We start from the raw sequence: 10,595 nt of genomic DNA on the forward strand, positions 1-10,595 counted from the left end.
TTAATCATCAACCCCGTTAAAGTACTCAGAAGCAGCATTTCACGATATTGGCCCTAGGAAACAAATGATTTTTATATGAACATTTGCTTACTCAAGATATGACATAGGTGGCAGGCCCGTCAAATTAAATCGGGCATTTGTCTTCCGTAAAATTGGCCAAATACATTTAAAAGGCGCAGGAGAAGAAATACCTCGGAAAGTTTGGCTGAAGTCTAGCACTAGGCACCAGTTCACGGACCTGTGTGAACAAATATTTATTTGTTTCTACAGATTCGCTTTCTAAAGTTCGGCGTCGCCAGTCACCAAAAGTAAGCCTCTATTCGCCATCGACAATCCTGGACTCAAGTAATTGTTATGCAGACGGCTTCTTTTTTTTTTTTTTGCGTCAAAAATTGTTGATTCCAGATACTGGCAAAAATTAAAACAAAGTACGAAAAAAAACAAAAAAAAAAACGTCGTCATTATTGCGCATGCGCCGTACCGAAACTATGTTTTGGATTTGCAAATAGCAACGACGTTATTTCTTTGTACACGCTATTCTAAAACTCGCTACGTTCAAGTGTCTGTACGTTTCTTACGCGGGAAGTCCCAACCTTTGTGTTAAAATAAATTAAGCAGATGGCACAAGTTATCTAAATAAAATCAGTAAATCACTGTCGAAATGGGAACCAACCGAATGTTCACGTCGCAAAAAAAGAAAAAAAAAAAAAGATTGAGCACCTTATGCACCCCATTATGAACAAACATACCGCCTGATGTTGACGTACCATTACTTTAGCCTCAGATAAAATACAAGTTAAACGTTCGTTGTCTGTCTCTTCCGCGAATTCCCTCACATAATCAAAAGAAACTGTTTTCGATATATTATGAATACAAAGAACGATACTCCCGGGTAATATAAATAGTTTCCTTTCGCTCCTTCCGATTAAAATGCGTGATATAAATATACGTGCTTCTTACTGAGAATGCTCCGCTACTATTGGTAAACAAACCTCAGTTGTCATAAGGACCTTTGAACATTCGTGATGTCTTAGTCGTCGAGTGGACGTATCGGACTACAATTTCCGAAGTATGGCAAGAAAGCGCGGTGAAATGCGACGAAAAACACGAATACAACGCATCCGCCAAGGTGCGGAGGGGAAAGCGGAACAGCAAGTTGAAGCAACCTAATGGCTGCCGCGTCACGTGATTCCAAGGTGGCAGCTAGTGCACGCATCTCAGGAACACCGGTGGTTTTGATCGAACCGAGTTGGATGGACTTCTGAGAATTCTAATTTAAATACCCTGAAGGGGACACGCACGAAATACATGCAGCGATGTAGGAGTGTGGCAGAACTAAATATTCCTAATCCTAAAGTTAGATTGAATGGAAATATATTACCAGATGCACCAGTCGCGGGCAGTAACTCTGTGAAATGGTCACGACATTTTGAGATCCCTCCTCCAGGCCCTACTTGAGAAGAACTAATATTTTTATTTTTCGGTTAATAACCGAAAAAACCGAAACCGGGAAATAATTTAAGGTTACGGTTACGATTTTTATCAGTTTCAAATAACGGTTTCGTTCCGGTTGCGGTTACTAAAAAATTTCGTTCCTAAACGATTTCGGTTACGGTTTGAGTCCCTGGGACCCCCCTCCCTCCCCCCCTCCCTTTAACGCTTTAACTTTTTCTTTAGCATACTTTTCTCGCGCGATTGAAGACATTTCCGTTCGAAAGTTCCTTGCGACGAGGTCAAATTACGCGAGAACCCTTGCTTATAAACACGAGTGTTTTTGTACTTTAATTAGCCGTGTGCCATGTCTCTACCCGAGTGAGAAAGCACGCATAAACATGCACTGATTTTGATGTGGGCTATGCGGGGTCGCACGACCGCTTTATTATCCGTCAAGATATCGGTTCTGCCTGCTTGCTTTACTCTACGGCTAATTACTCAATGAAATGGTTTCGGTTCGTGTTTCTTTCCCGGTTGATGGTCGATTGCTAGCATCCGGTAACATGCCGGATGGACGGCCATTCCAAGCCAAGTCCTTGCCTTGCTTCCCGCCGCCTGCGAGTTTGTCGTCAGGGCCGTCAGCCTTTCCCCGTGGATCTCGTATGCGGCTTTGGTTGGTTTGTTCCTTGCCCCTGTGCTGTTTTAGACACCAATGTCTACCCTGCGTACGCCGTGCTCCGGCATCGTGTCCTGTTGCTGTGTAATGTCGTGACGTAATCGTCGAAGAAGCGTTGTCAAGTGTCTCCGGCGCCGCTCTACTGACAGCAACAATCGAGTTTCTCCTTCAAACCCCGGCACATGGTGGTAAGAAATTTAAACGCTCTACGTTAGTTCAGTACGGTTATCGCAGCCTCTCGCATCCCTCGACGTTGGCTGAGAAGGGCGACGCTGGTTCACGCTGTAGGCGAGAAGTCTAGACGCAGTACCAACTACACGTGCGCTTGCGGGAACGACGCTCACCCAGCGCGGAGCGGGCAGGAGCTGGGATCGAGCCCAATCCTACGTTCTGCGGGGCGAGCTCTTGCTCCCCCTACAAACTCGGCCACCTGTCCCCACATTTCCGCTTCGTCAGCACAAGAGCACAGCAGTAATAAGCATTTCGCGTACACAAATGCTAAAAAAAAAAGAAAAAAAAAAAGAGGTCGTTTAGACAGTTTTAAACTGTCTAAACGTACTGCACTGGCTAAACTTCTCAGCTGAGCAACAGAAAAGCCTCAACGGCTTTTTTGTTGCGCAGCTGAGAAGTTTAGCCAGTGCAGTACAACCGCTAACCTGGCGTTTTTAACGTGCATCACGCAGTAGTGATTACACGAACGCATACTGGTACAAAAGTCATACAGATCGAAACGGGCGGGAGGTGGGGATCGAGCCCAGGAGGTTCTGCGGCGCAAGCTTTCGCTCCACGCTTTGAGCTGAGACGCGTTAGTTCATTCGGCCACCAACCCTTCTAGGTTTTATCGCAACAGCCTTTCCAGCAGGAGTCAAATAATTACTGTTACTTTCTGCGTTTTTTTCTCGTTTTGTTGCCTTTTGTCACTGCTCCATCTTTGACGGGGCCTGTGCTCTAGCGTAAACCTGTCGGCCACATTGGAGACAAAGGTAGCTCTTGAAAAAAACGGTGCAGCAAGGGGCTATGCCAGAGGGTGGCACGAAGGGACCGGGACGTCACCGCCTGCAGCGATTGGCCAGCGGCGTGGCGCCGACCAATCGCAGCAGGTGGCGATCTCCCTGTCCCTTTGTCCCGTTTCGTCTCGCCATCTTGCATAGCCTCCGAGCTGATAGCTCGTCCCAAAGGCAGCGGATGTGACGTCACTTCCCATATTCCCGCTCGCCGGTCGCCGTTACGACGTGTTTGCCGAATGTGATACATTGACAGTTTGAGTGCACAAAACTGCTGCCCAGAAACACTGGAGCTTCTGGCCTGTGCGCATACACCGTAGTGGTTCGGAGAACCTCGACAAGAGCCGTGTCTCTGGTCGGTGCTTCATTACCGGTGAGGAATACACATGTCATCTGTAATACATGAATTGCCGAAATCTTATGTTCATACTCTGTGCGCTTTGCCACAGCAACTAAGGCAGCTTTATGGTGTCTGATTGCGTCTTATTGCAAGCACTGACAAACCTAGTAGATTACGGACAACCGCTGCTACTCTCCTTGCTTTTACCTTTGTCGCTGAGGTTCCTTATCTCTGTGGTGTTCGTAGCCCACTTGTGTTCACGGTGGGCTCGTTCGTTTTGCCTGCACCTTTTGCACCGGTGCAGAAAGGTGTAGGGCATTGTACTTCCGGTCGTATCTCAATACGCATACTGGAAGTACACTGTCCTACACTTTTCTGCACCGTTGCAGGAGGTGGAGTTGACAAACGAGCCTACTGTTTAGGTGGTGGTGCAGGTTTGTACAGCTCAGATGCTACAACTTTTAAAGCCACAAGTACAGGCGTGTCTTTAAAGGTATAGGCAAACCTTCGACTCATAAACGATATGAATCCCGACTAGGTGTCCACCCAGCGTCTGGACTACGAACGCGCTGTATGACCTCCACCTTTTACGGGCCTTGCAGGCTTACATAATGCATTTTATTAATATTTCGAGTTTTTCAGTTCAGCGATCCTGCATTTTGGATGGAAATTTTTGTGTTGTTGTCATGCATGTGGATACTGTAACATACCTAGGCACGATACACACGCCGTAGCGATATCGTAGTTGAGCAGCGCACAAGCAGCGCTGCTTCCACGTCTGCTTCTTCAGGGCACATTTTGAGGAGAGCTTGTTCTTTGCACAGCACTGAAGCAAAGGAACGGACGTGTCGGCTTCGGCCCCTACCCCGCACCCGATCAGCTATTTTTTGCGAAGACTGCGAAGGGCTTTCCCGAAATGATCTCAACAGAGATAATCCTCAAAGGGCACCAAACAGACCGTGGGGCGGGCAAGAAAGGAAACAATATCCCCTTTCTTGCTGATAAGTGTTTTTCTCTAATATAAATCCTACAAGTGTCCACACTGTCGCTCCTTGTTTCGATGATATCGGGCTTAGGGGGACGTTGGCTTGCAGAAAAAGTTAGTTTTTCCTGAACTATCTTTTGATCGAGGTCACATCATGTTCTCTAACTTTCGTGTTCGATCCCAACTGCTAGCGTCCCAATCTCGTGCAGTTTGAGCTTTCTGCATGTATATCGTTTATTTACCTGGACCGAAAAACGCGGTTCTCTTTTCTGGGGAACTTCCTGTACATCTAGCGATTACTATTTTACGGTTGTAGCAATTTAATTAAATTTAATATGGTTTGAATCAAATAAATCAATCTGATGTATACAGTTTTTATTTTTTGATTGTGATTTTTTTTACCCGGTTTGGGAATGACCATGTCAACAGCTGGTTTTCATGCCTGTTTGCTCTTTAATATTGTGGCCACTGTGACTGTCGTAGTAGTTCCTATTCACTTCTGTATATTATACCCAAATTTGAGAAGTGTAAACTTCAAGAAAAAAAAAAAAAAAATTAAACCTAGGAAAACCTTTTTCATGTTCAGAGAGGAAAACGGCAAAAACCTTCTGGTTGACGCTGCTGCTCACAGATGGTAGCACACATGCTCGGATCTGCTGGATGTCCTTTTGGGTGTTCATTTCTTAGAAGCTGTTACATTTTTTACTTTGAATTGTGCCACCTGTAAATACCAGCATCAATTTCTTTTTTTTTTGTGTGTTTTGAAAAAAAAAAAAGCAGGTTTTTTAGGCTTAATCTTTTCTTCCTAGAACCATAATATCTGAGTATGATAAATCTACCACCCAAGTACGCTCGAGAACGTCCTGTGCATCAGCTCCTGCTTCGGGCAAAAGTGTAAATCAGACGGTCTAATTGCTCAGTTCATCATTCATAAACGAGCTATCATATGAATGCAAACTAAGCAAATGAGAAAATATCTTTAGTGCATTGAATTTTCATTGGATGGTCGAAATATTCGGCGGGAGCTTGTTTGTGCTTCGGTCACAAACGTAGAGGCAGTCGTAAAAAACTCCACCCCGTGACTGACAGACTTGGTGTTTTTGAAAGACGCATGTGAAACACAAGAGCTTGCTCGGCATTGGAGAGAGGCTATGGCGCTACCTGTAAAGCCTCGCATGCCTTTTATTAACAAAAGATGCAACATGCGAAACATTTTTTACTAACCAGGGAAGAATTACTATGCAGCAGGGTGTTGTATGCTGGGAAGTACATACATTTTGTATGGCAAGTATAGATAAACCCCAAAAATCAATTCTTGAGCTGCTTTAATCAAAACCGAGAAACCCTGAATCCGAACTGTTCAGGACTAAAAAAAAAAATACGAGCCTCACAAAAAAAAAAAAAAAAACCCACAAAAAACAACAAGAAAAAAACCTTTTATCAACAGTTTAAAGGGGTGTCCAAACAGGACACTACAAAACGCACGACTCCGACAAATCGTAAAAATTGAAACGGACGCGCCCGCTTCGCGCCCGCTTCGCGCCCGCTTCAATTTTCACGATTTGTCGGAGTCGTGCGTTTTGTAGTGTCCTGTTTGGACACCCTTTTAGTATGTGTTGCCCCGGGGACACTGATGCCTCCGAGCTGTTTGTGATATTGCTTCTTTTTTCGAAACCTTATTTTGTTTAATTCTGTTATTGCTACAAGGACGTTTTGCAAATATTGTGCATATTTTCCCTGGAGGTTGAGGAATCTTTTGCCCTGTTGTCTTGAGCTTAAATTCAGACATACCCAATCTTTTTATTTTTTCTCATCTGAAAATTGATACTACAAAACATGCCAATTTTGTGGACAAAAATAAACACCGAAAAATTCCCCAGAATTCGGAAAAAAAAAATGAACCCCTAAAACCTGGAATCTTAATTATCACACGATTACGAACGGGCAGTCTGATTTGAGTGCTTGGCGGAGCTGCGTGTCTGGACCGACTACTTTGTCTGACGCAGATGGATGGATCAGAGCTGGTCGTCCACCGGAGAAACTTGCTTTTGTCTGGGGTACCGGTGGCGAGGTGCATCCGTGAACATCGTTTTGACAACGCAGCTGTCGCACGGATGGCATCTGATGTCTTCTCTTGAGCCTGTCACCATCTGCATGGTGAGTTCTGTTTTTCCTGTTTTTGTGGCGTTATACGAAACTGGGTCTCATAAACTAGTAGTTCGGACAATTTTTTGAATAACTGACCAACTTGTTTTAGTGTTTAACTGCAATCCCAGTCCTAAGGTAGTTTGTGACATAGTTGCGAAGGGCTTGTGCTATGTCGTTGCGTTGGTTGTCTGACGGTAAATCAAGAAGTCCTTTGTTTTCTTCTACTTGCGAACTTGTATAAGCTGTGAAAAAGCACCGCGCATAAAATGACTCGAGCTCGATTACCGTAAAATGCTAAAGACGTGCTGCCTCAAGGTTGCTTAAAATTAGGTGAAGCAAAGGGATGAATGCGTGCTCAGTCAAAATATGAAAACTAAGATAATGGTTGCTAAAGAAACTTGCTTCAGTTAATAAATTTGAAGAACAAAATTCAATGCTACGACATACTTTCTCTGTTAGTATTTCAACTGCCTGTGCCAGCATTTCATGCCAACATCATGACAATGCTGATTTACCTGTGAAAAAAAAAAAAAATAAGAAAAAGCTAGACTGGTTATACTGCTATTGTTGTAGCTTAAAGGGACACTGACATTCCCCGAAAGTTTTTTTCCCTTTTTTGACAGGCAATTTATTATGGTGTAGGAACACTACCCAATTAATATTTTGCTACAGAGTCACATATTTTTTTAATAAAGTAAAAAAACGCAACTGCTCGAAATCGAAACTCCCACACCGCACGAAGAAGTAGAGAGGATAGAGTGAATGGTGGAAGTCATGTGGCTACACCCAACCGTGCGGGTGTTTTTTTTTTTTTCTCAGCACGTAGCAGACGAAATGTGTTCGTTCGCCGTGTGATTCCTTTGCAGTTATGTTTGTTCCGCTCGCTGTTCTGTACCTCAAAATGAGTTGTTTTGTACATTCAAGTGTTTGGCAATTAGTAGTGAGTGCCAAAGTGCCGTGGTGAATTCCCGTGATCGGCTTCGAAAAGAATACTCCCAAGACGTTGCGTGAAGAGCTGCCTCACATGTCCTGCATCTGAAAGTGTCATTGTGCAGCAGAGTGCACAAGTTCCGAAAGATCATTGGGTCGGGATCAATGGCTGGCTGCAATTCCTGTAGAACAGTTACGCGAAGCTCGGAAAGCGGACGCTACTCGATTCATATGCTTCTTGAATTTTGTGGAAAGTGACTGCATTGAGTTCGCAGGTGTCGAAAATGGAATTCCATACCATTTAGTTCCGTGACGTATCACCCACGATTGTTTTTTCAGTGATAATTGTAAAAAAAGAAATGTAAACATGGCAAAATGCTTGACAAAAAAGAAAAAAGGTACGTCCACACCAGGGATTGAACCCGTGCCCTCTGCGTGTGAAGCAGACGTCTTTCCACTTAGCTACTGAAGGAACTCCATCATGCGTGGTAATGCAGCGGGTAGACTGTATGTCGGAAGTTTGATGCCGATTTCCCTTCAACACATGCACTCCCGGCTTGAAGTCGGGCAGCATTACGCATATGCCACATGCGCACCTCATAAAGAAACCATACACGCGCGTATTCAACTCGAAGTATGCACTTCGTGCTTGACGTTTGAGCGAGCAATGTCGTCAGCCACGAGAAGGGACGATGGCTCGGCGACGTCTTCATACAATCGGCTTGCTGGTCGGACGTGTCGTACGGGATGAATGTGAATTCTTTTGATCGATCCAAAATTTCTCTTTCGAAGGAAGACAGAATTCGCTAGTACCGTGAACGACAGTTCTGAAGTAGAGGTCCAACGCTTATTGTCCGCTGCCACCTGCGAGTCCCACGATTCGCGAAACGACACCATATTGAGAATTATGCAGTGAATGCACAGAATGCTTCCGGTTTTCTGTGCTACCTTTTTTTCAATCAACATACAGTTGAACCTCGATTTAGCGAAGTCACCGGGACCCCCTAATTATTTCGTTAAATTGGGAACTTCGTAAAGTCGAGAAAGACATTCTTCGGGATAGGCTGCGCGGGGAATCCGAATTTGTTCGTTATTGTTCGTTAAATCGGAAAACTCGTAAAATCGGGTTTCGTTAAATTGAGGTTCAACTGTATTTGCAGCTTTTTGGAAGCCACAAAAAATGGGTTTCATATTTTTTTCAGTTTTTAATATTGACTGTGGGCCTTCAATGACCCACGACTTTGATTAAATTTGGTGGTCGCGTCGAAACCTTAGAAAACGGCCCGTGACCACGGAAAAGAGAGTGAGCACGACTCACACCGGCCAGTTCTCGATCGGCGGTTTTCGGGCGGAAAGAAACAGAATTTCGAGCCGCAAATTATGTTGTGGGTAGTTGGGCTCTCATGTGTGACATACAACTAAAAACCTCGGCGAGCATAAACACCCTGTCAATGTCCCTTTACGAAAAAAAAAAAAAATTAAACAGACACTGCAATAATTACTGACTAGTGGTAGCTGTTCAATGCACGGCATTACCATGAATTATTTCTAAATACTTAAATTTATTTACTTTCATAGGGAACTGAGGAGCATGTTGGCTTAATGAATACTAATGCTGAAAAAATAAAACATGTATTTGGGCTGCGGTAGACCAGTCTGTGCCATAACAAATACTTACCCGCAGGAAAAATATCAGAATCTTTTGGGACGGACAGTGACATCACACATTGCACACTATACATAACATCAGTCAGCCTTTCCTTAATCTGAACACCTGGATGCTTGCAAAAATTAAAAGCCGCTCGTATCGCCTATTTTGTTAGTTCACTTCACTGTAATACAGAAATGCTTTGTGGAAAATCTAATGCCATGACTACATCTACATTGCATGCTGTAGTTTTAGATGAAATAAGGTGCAATAACCACCTTAATATTATCAAATGTTGTCTAAATAAGAAGCTATTCATCTTTTTTATATTGTCAAATTCACTCCATTGCACTTTACAATGTACAGGAGTGCTTTGTGGCAAAACTAATGCCGTTGCTACTTCTACATTATATCAGATCTGTTTATCCAGCCATTTAATTTCTATAAAATGTGGGCGCTTTAGGACAATGCTTTCTTATCTTCAAAGTACCCCCCTTAGCAGCTCGCACACTTATGCCGGCATTCCTTCCACTTTTCAAAACATCCTGCGACACTCTCTTTCGGGAGCTGCCTCGTCGTGTCCTCTCTCATCGTAATAACAGTCTTAAGTATTTTGCGTTTCGAATGTGATTTCAGTTTTCGGAAAAGCCAGAAGTCATAGGGAGCCATATCTGGGCTGTAGGGGAGCGGGCATTTCTGGGAAAAACCTTGTTCGAGACGTGACAAAATGGCAGGTGCATTGTTGTGATGAAGCTCTCAGTCACCAGCTACCTGCAACTCCTGTTGTTTTCTTCATATGGCATCTATCAGACGTCAAAAACTTCCGTGTAGCCTACTCTTTACTAATTGTCTGGCCTTAAGGACCATACTCACAATGAACCTCTCAAAAATGGTTGTCATCACTACTTTCGCATTTCTCCGATTTGTCTGTGCTCTCTCGGAATCTGGAGACTTGGGTATGGTGTACTAGAACCGGGAGGGGTGATGGCGACCGCCGGCCTTGAGAGTGTCGCGATGTGAGAACACACCGGTGAGGGCGTTGTCGGGCACATAGCAGCCATCCGACGGCTGGCAGAGCCCTGGCGGTCGCCTTGGAGATGCTTTGTTCGGCGTGGAAACAATCATACTCTTTGTTTGTTCTTGTCTCCTTGGTTGTGAGAAAGAATACATTCTCTCCTCTCTCACACCACTGTGGAAAAGCGTGACTTGCGCGAGTGGTAAAAGCCTATATTGAAAATGCAAATACCATTTGGGAGCGGTCAGCCACCTAGTCCTGCTTCTTATATTATTTTTTTTCGTTTTTGCTGTTATACTATATGGTGTACCCCACTTTACATGCCATCATTAAGAAAGTGAAGTTTAAGCATGACATGTGATGCTTTCCTTTATACTTGAGTATTTATTTATTTATTTATTTTTATTTTGAGTGG

This window comes from Ixodes scapularis, unplaced genomic scaffold (genome assembly GCF_016920785.2).
Source record: "Ixodes scapularis isolate PalLabHiFi unplaced genomic scaffold, ASM1692078v2 PGA_scaffold4__175_contigs__length_147842914, whole genome shotgun sequence".
Lineage (NCBI taxonomy): Eukaryota > Metazoa > Arthropoda > Arachnida > Ixodida > Ixodidae > Ixodes > Ixodes scapularis.